At 42.0% G+C, this 11,927-nt stretch overlaps 1 long non-coding RNA gene across 1 annotated transcript; it reads left to right on the top strand.

The window, feature by feature from the left end:
* The first annotated feature begins 7,248 nt into the window (after nucleotides 1-7,248).
* Nucleotides 7,249-7,861, top strand: LOC309864679. The gene is made up of 2 exons (XR_014311683.1): nucleotides 7,249-7,316; nucleotides 7,355-7,861. It is a non-coding gene; the product is annotated as an uncharacterized lncRNA (long non-coding RNA).
* The last annotated feature ends 4,066 nt before the right edge of the window (nucleotides 7,862-11,927 follow it).

Here is an 11,927-nt window from a genome sequence, read left to right as displayed (position 1 = left end):
TAGATCGAAGTGTCCATGTATTCCATTCGAAGTCAATATTTCTGTTGACTATTTCTATTGCCAAGTCTGAATAGTAAACCCAGAAAGCAACTCACTGAGTATAGGCAGCCCCCAAAGTTATGCAGATATCTGTGATGGGTGGTGATGGGAATTGAGCAGCAACAGAAAGTGGTTGCAGAGAGACTGATCCATCTTGTCTCCCTGGGTGAATTTTGATTATAAAATACATCTTTTGTGTTAACATATGAAAAGCATATGCAAGATTAGATATCCTCCCCTCAATAAAACAGTAGAGAAGCACAAAGATAAACTTAAATCTCTTACAAAGAACATCAAAATGTGAATTGAGAGGCTTGATATTAGAGCTTATGTGACTTGGGACTGCCAATGTAAGGGTCATCCAGGGCCAGGCCTACAAGTAAAGAAAAACATTCCATCATAGTCCATCATCAAGAAGAGTAGCATTGCTACCCCTGAAACTAATAATACACTATATGTAAACTAAACTGTATTTAAATAAAAGAAAAAGAAAAAACTTCTATTCATTGAAGATGTTAGTTGAAAAATGCTTTCAAAGAAGGAAGGAAGGGAGGAAGGGAGGGAGGAAGGAAGGGAGGGAAAAGGGGAGGAAGGAAAAGTAAAGGAAAGAAAAGAAAAAAGAAAGAGAAGCACTGAAAGATGCTATTAAATAATATTCAGGCTTAAGGCTCTAAGTGATTCTTTTTTGCAGGTAATGCCAGCCAGAAGACTCTGGTATGTAAAAGTCTTGGGAAAAACTTCTATGACTCCTGATCATATTAACTCATCACTTTCTTTAAATGTTATAACCTTTCAAGTCTGAAGATTCCATAAATGTCTAAGAGACTGCACCAAACATTCTAGATCACCAGAACCCACTGAATAAGACACAGAGAAGTTCGAGTCTTGAAGCTGTTAAAAAACTCCCCCACGCCCTCTGAAAGTTTTTTGTCTGAGATAGCACACTTGACATGCAGAATCTCATGACTCATATTCTTGTTAAATTTTTATCCAATAGTTCAAGTTATTTGTGAACTACTTTGAAATGTCAGAATATAAATGAGCAGAAGACAGTGTGATAGAGGTTAATGGCCTAAACTTTCTTCCATTTCTGCAGTTTCCTACATAATATCAGAAGCGATTATGAGGGGCGCCTGGGTGGCTCAGTGGGCTAAGCCGCTGCCTTCGGCTCAGGTCATGATCTCAGGGCTCTGGGATCGAGTCCCGCATCGGGCTCTCTGCTCAGCGGGGAGCCTGCTTCCCTCTCTCTCTCTCTCTCTTTCTCTCTCTGCCTGCCTCTCCATCTACTTGTGATTTCTCTCTGTCAAATAAATAAATAAGATCTTTAAAAAAAAAAAAGAAGTGATTATGAGATGTAAAAGGACTGTAGCAATCATAAGGCTATAGAACCAGATGTTTACTTGAGGTTGAACAGCAGATAAAAGATTTGAAACAGGGCCAAGTTTGTTTGGGAGTGAGAACAAACAGCAGGTACAGCGAAACGGAGGCATGTCCAGGGATTGGCTAAAATCAACCAGGAATATCCATCCCTTACTTTTATACTTCACTGATTGCTAAAATAGATGGGGTCCACTTAAACAAATTAAAGAACAGACATTTAGATGGGTTAAGATTCTATTATATGCAGCTTTTCTTACATTCCAGCTACTGTGTTTGTATGAGAATATAGTTAGATTTGATGCTTCTCTAAAGAGCAGTAGATTCTGAGTACCTGGGTGACTCAGTGGGTTAAGCATGTACCTTTGGCTCAGGTCATGACATCAGGGTCCTAGGATCAAGTTCTGCATTGGGCTCTCTGCTGGGCACACAGCCTGTTTCCTCCTTTCTCTCTTTCCTACCTCTCTGCCTACTTGTGATCTCTCTCTGTCAAATAAATAAAATCTTTAAAAGAGAGAGAAAGAGAGAGATTAGTAGGTTCTGGTGGGGGAGGGTAGTTAATAAATACACTCTTCCATGCATATAACACCAGAATTAAGTACATCATAATTCTGTAAAAGACAGAGTATAATATGGGATGTAGTCTTCCAGAGTTGAGATTACTGGTTCAATCTGGCTGTCCTAGTGAAATTGATGGACAGAGGTTGGAAGAAGACAGGTAGGAAAGATTTTTGTTTAATGTTCTTCAGAATCAGGATATGAATTCAGCATGCTTTCAGACACTTAATGTAGTGAAGGCTAAAACTCAGGACGGGAGCAAGACTGTCTGGGTTTGAATCCTCACTGTGCAACTCATTACAGAAGCAATAATGTAAATTTTAAAAAAAGAATCATTGTATTCTGTTGACTGACTATAACACTACATATTTATCTATTCAATATCTATTCCATGAGCAGAGTTGGTTCCAGCTTTTGCAGAGTATTGATAAGAACACTAATATACACATGGACATATGGACACTTTTTGTTTTGTGTTTAGAAGAGCAATTCTCTTAACTACAGAGAACAGAGAATATAAAGGAGAGTGGTTAGTGGAGGGGAGGTTGGTGGGGAGATGGCTAAAAGAGGTGATGGGGATGAAAGAGCATACTTATCATACTCATCACAATGGAACCTGAGTAACATATAAAATGTTGAATCACCATGTTGTACACCAGAAAGGAATAGAACACTATATGTTAACTGTACTGGAATTAAAATTTTAAAAAAATTAAAAAGAAGAGGAATTCTGTGATAAGAAGGTATGTATAATTGATGGACATAACTGCAGTGCAGGATTGAAGAATTACTTCAGTAAACTATGACATTGGGTTGCAACATCCTAGCTCTGTTACTTCTGACTTTGACATGATGTCTCTTCTTTACCTAGTTTTTCTAATTCTCAATCCATAGATATGGACTTCCCTATCATTCTTTCTTTCCTAATAATTACCTCTTTACAAACATGCAAATACTAATGACAAGATCATTGACTATGATCTTCTATTGCTCATCTAATCAAGTCCTACTTAAGTTTAAATTTTTTAAATGCCAGCCTCTGATGCAGCTAATTATAAGAAGTCACTACTCCCAACTGTTCCTTGCATCCATTTTCCTGTGGCCACCTCATATGTGTCTCCTCATTTTATTATGGTTTGGTGTTGTTGTTATTGTTTTTACTTGGGTCCTGGCCAGCATCTGAGGATCTCAACTCCAGGACCATAACTAATATATTTTAATATTCCAGCACCAACTAGGCAGAATGTACAACACATAGAAGATATAAATACCCGTCACAAATACATGAATATTTAAGTGCATATCTCAATTTGTATTAACTGGGTTTGTTGTTTAAAAGATTTTATTTATATATTTGACACACAGAGAGAGAGAGATTATAAGTAGGCAGAGAAACAGGCAGGGGGTGGGGGAAGCAGGCTCCCTACTGAGCAGAGAGCCTAATGTGAAAGACCCCCCCACCCCGTCGTTAACTAATTAACTGCTCTTTTGTTGTGTAAAAGTACCCCTCCTCCCCTTGCAATGAAAAGACCCTTCCCCCAGGGTTGAATTCAATGTAACTGCTCTTTTGCCTTTCTGTAACCGCTTGGCTTTTAGGGCATGACACTTGACTCCTGTTTGAACAAGATACCCTCTCCTAATAGCCGGGGCATGGTCACGTAGGCAAGGGGGCTGCATGGTCATGTAGGTCACGTAGACAGGGGGCTGCATAGTCAGGTAGGCAGGATGTCTTTCTGCTGAGTAATAAGGTCAAACTTCCCCTCTTTGTTTCCCCTTCCCGCCTTTCTCTTCGCGCGAGGGGGTCTTCCAGGGCCAATCCACTAACACCAAGTATGCCTTTTTTCAAATGTTCAAATTGTCAGCCAATCAGCCCCGTCCTGTCCGGGACTTGTTTGTACCTGTCTATAAAAATCCTGCACCACCCCAGCCTGGTGTGCTCAGCTAGCAGGAGCTGCTGACCACCCGCAGGCGCGCGCTGGCCACCCGCAGGCGCCTGCGTAACAATAAAGAACCTCTTGCTGTTTGCATCCTGTGGCAGTGTTGAATTCTTGGGTAAGGGGATCCACGGGTCTTTCATTTGGAGGTCCCACTGAGACCATCGGACTCCTGCCCAAGGATCCAACCGACTCCCACCGGGAGGTAAGCTGGCCAGCATTTAAATTTTAATAACTGTGTTCTTGTCTCCTGTCTCGTGTTCTCATTTGTCTCCTGCCTCGTGTTCTCGTTTGTCCTCTGTCTTGCCTATACGCCTGTCTAGGACTGTACTACTACGCGTAGTAGCTCTGTAGTCTGGGCAGCTTCAGAAGGAGTTGACGAACTCAGACTTCTCCCCTGCCACCCTGGGGGAAGCCCCAGGGATCAGAGGGGCCCGGTTTTTTGGGGCCCCACAAGTATCCGAGGGATACGTCTGTCTGTAGGCCTCAGAGGAAACTTGCAGTTCCTCGCGGCCATCTGAATCTGTACTTTCGATGTTGCACCGAAATCACGCGCGTTTGTCTTTGCCGGCTTGTTAATTGTCTTGTGTGTCTTGTGTGCTTTTCTCGTTGCCCTTTGTGTTTCCCTTGATTAAGGTTAACTGGAGCCAACTGGGGTTAGTCTAACTCGAGACAGAGACTATAAGGAATATTCCCAAGTGATGAAGTCCCAGAACCTAAGTCAGGTTCGGTGGGGTGAGGTGGTTCGGAGCCGACAACTAAAGAAAGAATTCTTAAGACGTCATTGGTGCAAAATGGTGGTTTATTAAAGCACGGGGACAGGGCCCGTGGGCAGGCAGAGATGCGGCTGCCGCGCCGGGTTGTGAGGAGTGGTTGGTTATATACACAGGAGTTGGGTAGGTGAGGACAAAGGGGTGTTCAGAAGGGCTATTGGGGCAAAGAATACTATCAGGATATTGAAGGCTTAGTTGTTATCAAGTAAAGACAATTGGGAGTCTCCTGGTGGAATGTTACATTCCTGCTATCAAGCATCCTTGTTAATGAGATTTAGGTTTTAGAAGAAATTTAACTTTATTTACTTTTCCTTCCACCCCCGCCTCCTTAGGTTTTATGGAGGGGAGGGTGACATTTGGCTTGAGAAACTGAGTTCTGTGTCCTTGGAAATTGGGCTATTGATAAGGTAACTTCTTTGTTGTAATCTCAAGGAAATTTGCAAACCAAGGGAGACTCCTGTTTTGAAGGATTGTGATCTCAGCAAGTTAACTATTTATCATTTTATGGCAGTCAGGGGTGCCTGAGGAATGCTACACCTATGGAGGGGAGCGGATGAAGGGGGGGGTGCAAGGCGCCAGCTCTTGCTTTGTCCTCAGCCAGCCACCTGCTCCCTCATCACCAAGCAGCTGCCGAAACTCTCTTTGTTTCGGGGAAGTTTCCCTGTGTTCTCTGGCCTGACTTGGACTGCTTAACCCCTCCCCCCTTGCTGGTGGGAAAGCATGGCGTCTGCTCCTCTGTTGGGGCTTAGGAGCTCCAAAACCGGGAATCCTTTCTCTGCCTCCTGGCGGCGCTTTGTTTCTTCTGTTTCCCCCTTACGTGTTTCTGTACCAACGTGTGTGCAGCCTGCATGATTGGCCTCTAGATCATGCACCACAGCTCCTTCTCTCTCCACTGTCAAGGAGCAAGAACAACACCCCCTGGACATAACACCTCCCCACTCCAGATCTTCCCATGCATGTCTCAGGTAAACATTCAAAGTGGAGTGGGTCCAGGTGGAACATAAATCAGAGTTGGAACTAAGTTGAGTTTGTTGGTTTAATTAAGATAAGACGTGTCTTTGAAGTTACAGCAGTAAATGTGAAACTTCGAAGTTTACTGAAGGTCAAATAAGCTTGTGTTATTAAAATTTGTTAGCAAAGAAATGACTAAACTGATGGTTAATTGTCTATCTCAAAGTTCTAATGGGTAATTGCTGAAGTAGCTTTCAAAGTCTTTGGTAACCTGAAAGTTTTAAAGTCTCACTTGGATGACAAATGGAATTGAATTGTGGACATCTATATCTTAACCAAACAGGATAAAAAGCTAAGTCGTTAATTACTGGATATAGGTTTGTGCTTTTGACTTCTTACTGTAAAGAAACTAAGAGTATTTAAATCTGTTGGTAAACTTGTTTGCCACTTAACTGATTGATAAATTGCCACCTGAAGAATTCTGTTGTAGCAGTTCACAATTGGTTAATAACTAAAGGTGTTTCTAAGAATACAAAGTTCTGCTTAGTGTAACTAAGACTGATGGAAATAAAGGGAAACTGTATGTAGGAAAGTAGGAGATATGTAAGAAAGATTTAAGGAATGGGAATACATTTTGTTGAAGGTAAGGGAAGGTAATTTTGTCCTAAATGAGATGGTTGTTTGGAAGGAAATGACTCAGGATAAAACCTGAATGCAAAGGAAAATTATAAAAGGTTTGTGAACGGAAATCTTCACAAAAGAAATTTTAGATATGATCAGGACAGACTAAAAAGAAAGAATAACAGCCTCCAAGGTGATTTAGCACTCTCCTGACCTGCCTCCACACAGATTATACTTCCAAGTATAAGGGCCATTTGGCCTTGAGAGATTAAGGAAGCAGCCCAACCTTGAGGGACTGCGAAAACACCCTGTTACCATCCTCCATTGCCTGTAACCATAGAAACTCACTCTAATCTGTAAAGAGTGAAAGGGGAGACTGATTACCTCCCATTAGCCAGAGATGCCCAGAAGGGGAGGATATCCAACCTGTTTGAATCTGAAGAGTGCCTGACTGTGTGAATGTGTCTGTATGGCTCCACCACTTCGGCTACGGAGTCTGAGTGGGCTGCATCTTGAGTCTCGCGGGGCGTCATATGGCATAACAGTCATCTACTCCACAAGTAGCCTGGTCCGGGGTTTATACAGACAGGCCTTAGCTAAGACGCTCCTAAATTCCCATGAGGGATGGGAACAGGACAGAAGGGGAAAGATCCCCCTCCTTTGTCTGCGACATCATTCATGATGGGAGGGAAACCCAGAAAACTCCTATCTTAAGACTGCACACTTAGAAATAAAATTAAAAAGGGGCAAAGTTTTCTTAGCTAATTGATCTGTTAAAAAGTGTAAATGGTTTTCTCTTTGCCTGCCTGGAAAATTCAGTTCCTATGTTTTGTTTTATCAGGTGTTTAACATCCCTAATTATATTTAGGCATGTGCTTCAACACTTTCTAAGATTTTAGGAAATGTTGACAGGATTTAAATTGTAAATCTCTTTAACCCAGGCTTTTCCTTGATACGTGAAGTTGCTCATGAGGTACCACTGAACCAGTGATAAACCTTGGGTTACATTTGGGAAAATGCTATAACTATTCTAGAGATTCTACGCACTTCCTAAAGTTTTAATGTTTTGAGAGATCACCACTTGATACTGTAATTATGGAGATGTTATGTATCACAGAAATAACCTGATTTCCTTGCAGCTAAATTGTAAACTCCCATGTCTCTTTAGCTCTAACCATATCCATTCTGAGTTTTTGGCATTTATAATTGTTTAATTCTCTTGTAAAATGAGTTTTATCTTCAAGAAGATTCCTATAAAGGACTTTCAGGACAAATAAAGATATTTGATATACTTGAAAATCCTAAAACTGAAATGGGTAAGAATTTCCAAAACGGACTAAAGCCGCATTCACCAGAATTAGTAACATGGGACTAAATGAACTAAGAGATTATAGTGTTGTGTCTCTTAATGTTTTGTCTTACTTTAAACATTGCTGGTTCTCTCTAATGTTTGCTCTTCCAGACTAGGGATACTTCCTCCTAGTTATCTGTAATTTACAGAGATGTAAAAGTATTGATTTGCAAACAAATCAAAGCATTCAACTTTTCTCTCTATCTGAACCCTCTGAAACCAAAAGGTCTCAGTAAGTATTCATTCTTCCATGGCAATCAGTCATTTGCATAAGTTCAATAAGAATCTGTTCTCCTTGTAACAGGACACCATTGGAAACTGGTTATTTTACCAAGGCTTTGACTGGGATGTCATATTTGAAAAGACTCAGATATGACCAGACAGCTTTAAGGAACTAAGGTTGACTTTATGAAACCTGGAGCCATAAAGCCCCTTGGGACTGTTGGCCTGACACCTTGCTTACAGAGTTCCCAGCAGCCTCACCAGGTGAGTAAAGAATGTCACTCCTTGGTAGGTGCAGTCTCAGAAGAGGAACTCGCCCAAATCAACAGGTATTGCAGGCATGCCTGATGGCAAGTACAGGGCTTGGCTTCTGGCCCGGAGAGGCTACTAAAAGTTCAACCTAGAGATTCCTTATAAGAAGTTCCAGCAAAGCAGATTCTAAAAGATCTATATGATCACACTCAACTATTCTTGCTGAGCTTATGTAAATAATGAGCCAAGTTTGTTAAAACTGGACTTGTTTCACAAGTGAATTAGTCCTGATTTCGCTATCTCTAAATGAGGGTTATTTTAGAGAGAAAAATTGTTTTAGTAACACACCTTTATGGATGTTAAATTCTAGATTTGATTGTACTTAAATGTTTACCTAAGCTAAACAATTTGAGGTAAACTTCAGAAAAGTTGTACAATAGCTTCTTTAGTCGATCTTACTCTTTTGTGGGGATATTCGCAGACCCCACGGCACATGATTAAACAATTGAAAAATGGGATTGATTCCCCTACAATTGTATAACAAGTTTTCTCCCACTTAACAATGATCCTCTGTAATCAGGATATTGTTAAGGTTGGACCACTCAGAGGTCGTCTTATTGGTTTCATCCCTTAGTCATATTTATCCTAGAGGCCACCTCTGTTGAGGTGCAATTGCAAACAGATGCTTTAGCTAAGCATAGAACAGCCCTCCTCATAAAAAGAGCCTCAAAGCTCACTATAAAACAGTCCCTGACTGTAATGACTTCACATCAGGTCCAGATTTGTCTTAGAATTCAAAGGCCATCAGTGGATGACAGAAACCAACTAATTAAATATTGGACTATACTTATAGATATGTCAGTATTAATACTTAAAATTTGTCAAACTTTAAACCTAGTTACCTGTATGCCTGAACCTGACCACTGTACTTCTTTCTCTATAGAGCAAAAATGTTCAAATGTTATTGATCTTGCTTATTCTATATGGCCAGATTTAAGATGTCCCCGTTAAAAATACGAATGACAGTTGGTTTTCTGATGACAATAGTTTTCATAGAAAAAAGAAAAAAGATAAGCTAGGTGTGCCATAGTGCTCACTAGCACTTTGCAATTGCCAAAGCCTAAGAATAAACATTAACACTGACTCCAAATATGCTTTCCTGGTACTACATGCCCATGGAGCTATTTGGAAGGAAAGGGGATTGCTATCAAGCCATTACTCCCCAATCAAATATGGGCCTAAGTTACTAAACCCTCCTTATCGCTATACTAAGGATGGCATATATCAAATCTGGGATACATATCTGTGGCTTACACCCACGATTGGACGGCTCAGTCAGAAGGCAGTTTTATGCTGGGAACAAAGAAATCATATGTATGATACTTGGGCAAATAACACACGACATCTGGGATGGCTATCACTAGAAATGTGTTCCCAAGTAATAGTACTCCAGGCTACTGACTGGTTTGCTACTGACTGGGTAAGGCGACCTGGCATCAGATGGCCAGCTCCAAACGGAACCCACTGGATATGTGGAACCAACCTGTGGCCCTGGCTTCCTCCAGGGTGGATAGGTCGCTGTCCTTTAGGATTTGCCTGGATCCATGGGCGCATTACTAAAACCATTACAACTCCAGCTAATCTCTCCAATTTAAAACAAAGATGGAAGCGATCTGTTTTTAAATGGTATAATCACTTAGCATCTATTTTTGTTCCATCTGCAGGACTAGAGGATGTCAGGTGGCATGTAGAAGCCCTTAATAAATATACTACAAAGGCACTCAATGATTCACTAAATAGCATCTCCCAGCTTAATACCGAAGTGTCACAGATATGCAAGGCAGTCCTACAAAATAGGATGGCCTTGATGTCCTGACAACAGCCCAGGGTGGCACATGCGCAATTATCAAGACAGAATGTTGCGTATACATCCCAGACTATCACAAAAATGTCACAGGAATAATAAAGGATATGAACACCCAGATTAAGGCCCTACGAGATCCTTCTCTCTCTCTCAGTAAATGGTTAAGTTCCTAATTTGAAGGAGGACTATGGCCGAATCTCCTTTTCGGGCTTCTCATTCTTATTGCCTTATTAATCTTAATATGTTGCTTTGTTCACTGTTTCTCTACATGGTGCCGAGGCTCCATTGTTACAATGACTTCACCACGACAGACGATCCTTTTCGTGCGTGAGGACGCCTCTTCACTGTCAGCGCTGGATTCAGCTGCCTCCACCTTTCCTAACTCCCTTATACATTCCTACCCTGATCAATATTGGCCCCAGTAGGTAGGGACAGCTCTGCGCCCCTATTCAGCACGAAGAAGTTACAGAAGATGAGACCTTCCACCTTCAACCCCCTTAAAGATTTCAGGGTCAAGATTGTTCAGGGGGAAATGAAGGAGCAGGAGGCTGGCTGAGGAGAAAGCAAAAGCAGGCGCCTTGCACCCCACTTAGTGCAAGAAAAGGACAAATGGATATAAGATTCTATCCATGATCAAGAAAAAGGGGGGAATAAAAGACCCCCCCATCGTTAACTAATTAACTGCTCTTTTGTTGTGTAAAAGTACCCCTCCTCCCCTTGCAATGAAAAGACCCTTCCCCCAGGGTTGAAATCAATGTAACTGCTCTTTTGCCTTTCTGTAACCGCTTGGCTTTTAGGGCATGACACTTGACTCCTGTTTGAACAAGATACCCTCTCCTAATAGCCAGGGCATGGTCACGTAGGCAAGGGGGCTGCATGGTCATGTAGGTCACGTAGACAGGGGGCTGCATAGTCAGGTAGGCAGGATGTCTTTCTGCTGAGTAATAAGGTCAAACTTCCCCTCTTTGTTTCCCCTTCCCGCCTTTCTCTTCGCGCGAGGGGGTCTTCCAGGGCCAATCCTCTAACACCAAGTATGCCTTTTTTCAAATGTTCAAATTGTCAGCCAATCGGCCCCATCCCATCCGGGACTTGTTTGTACCTGTCTATAAAAATCCTGCACCACCCCAGCCTGGTGTGCTCAGCTAGCAGGAGCTGCTGACCACCCGCAGGCGCGCGCTGACCACCCGCAGGCGCCTGCGTAACAATAAAGAACCTCTTGCTGTTTGCATCCTGTGGCAGTGTTGAATTCTTGGGTAAGGGGATCCACGGGTCTTTCAAATGCAGGGCTTGATCCCAGGACCCCAGGATCATATCCTGATCCAGAATCAGAAGCTTTAACTCACTGAGCCACCCAGGCGCCCCACATAGGATTTGCTGTTTAAGCATGCAGTTTCCTCTTTTTGTCTGCTATAATTAAACTAATCTTTTTGTGTTTGTCTCCTGTACTTTTCTGCTATACACAGGGCCCACCATTTTGTCAATTTTTTTTTATTTTTTTATTTTTTTTTTAAGATTTTATTTATTTATTTGACAGAGAGAAATCACAAGTAGATAGAGAGGCAGGTAGAGAGAGAGAGAGGGAGAGAGCCCGATGCGGGACTCGATCCCAGGACCCTGAGATCATGACCTGAGCCGAAAGCAGCGGCTTAACCCACTGAGCCACCCAGGCGCCCTCAATTTTTTTTTAAAAAAAGATCTTATTCTGTTGAATAGTTACTGAAATACTGAAAGACCCCCCCCCTTGTCGTTAAGTAATTAACTGCTCTTTTGTTGTGTAAAAGTACCCCTCCTCCCCTTGCAATGAAAAGACCCTTCCCCCAGGGTTGAATTCAATGTAACTGCTCTTTTGCCTTTCTGTAACTGCTTGGCTTTTAGGGCATGACACTTGACTCCTGTTTGAACAAGATACCCTCTCCTAATAGCCGGGGCATAGTCACGTAAGCAAGGGGGCTGCATAGTCACGTAGGCAGGATGTCTTTCTGCTG

Source organism: Mustela nivalis (genome assembly GCF_964662115.1).
Source record: "Mustela nivalis genome assembly, chromosome: 5".
In the NCBI taxonomy this organism is placed as follows: Eukaryota; Metazoa; Chordata; class Mammalia; order Carnivora; family Mustelidae; genus Mustela; species Mustela nivalis.
The sequence above is the reverse complement of the archived record's forward strand: the minus strand, read 5'-3'. Positions and strand labels throughout refer to the sequence as shown.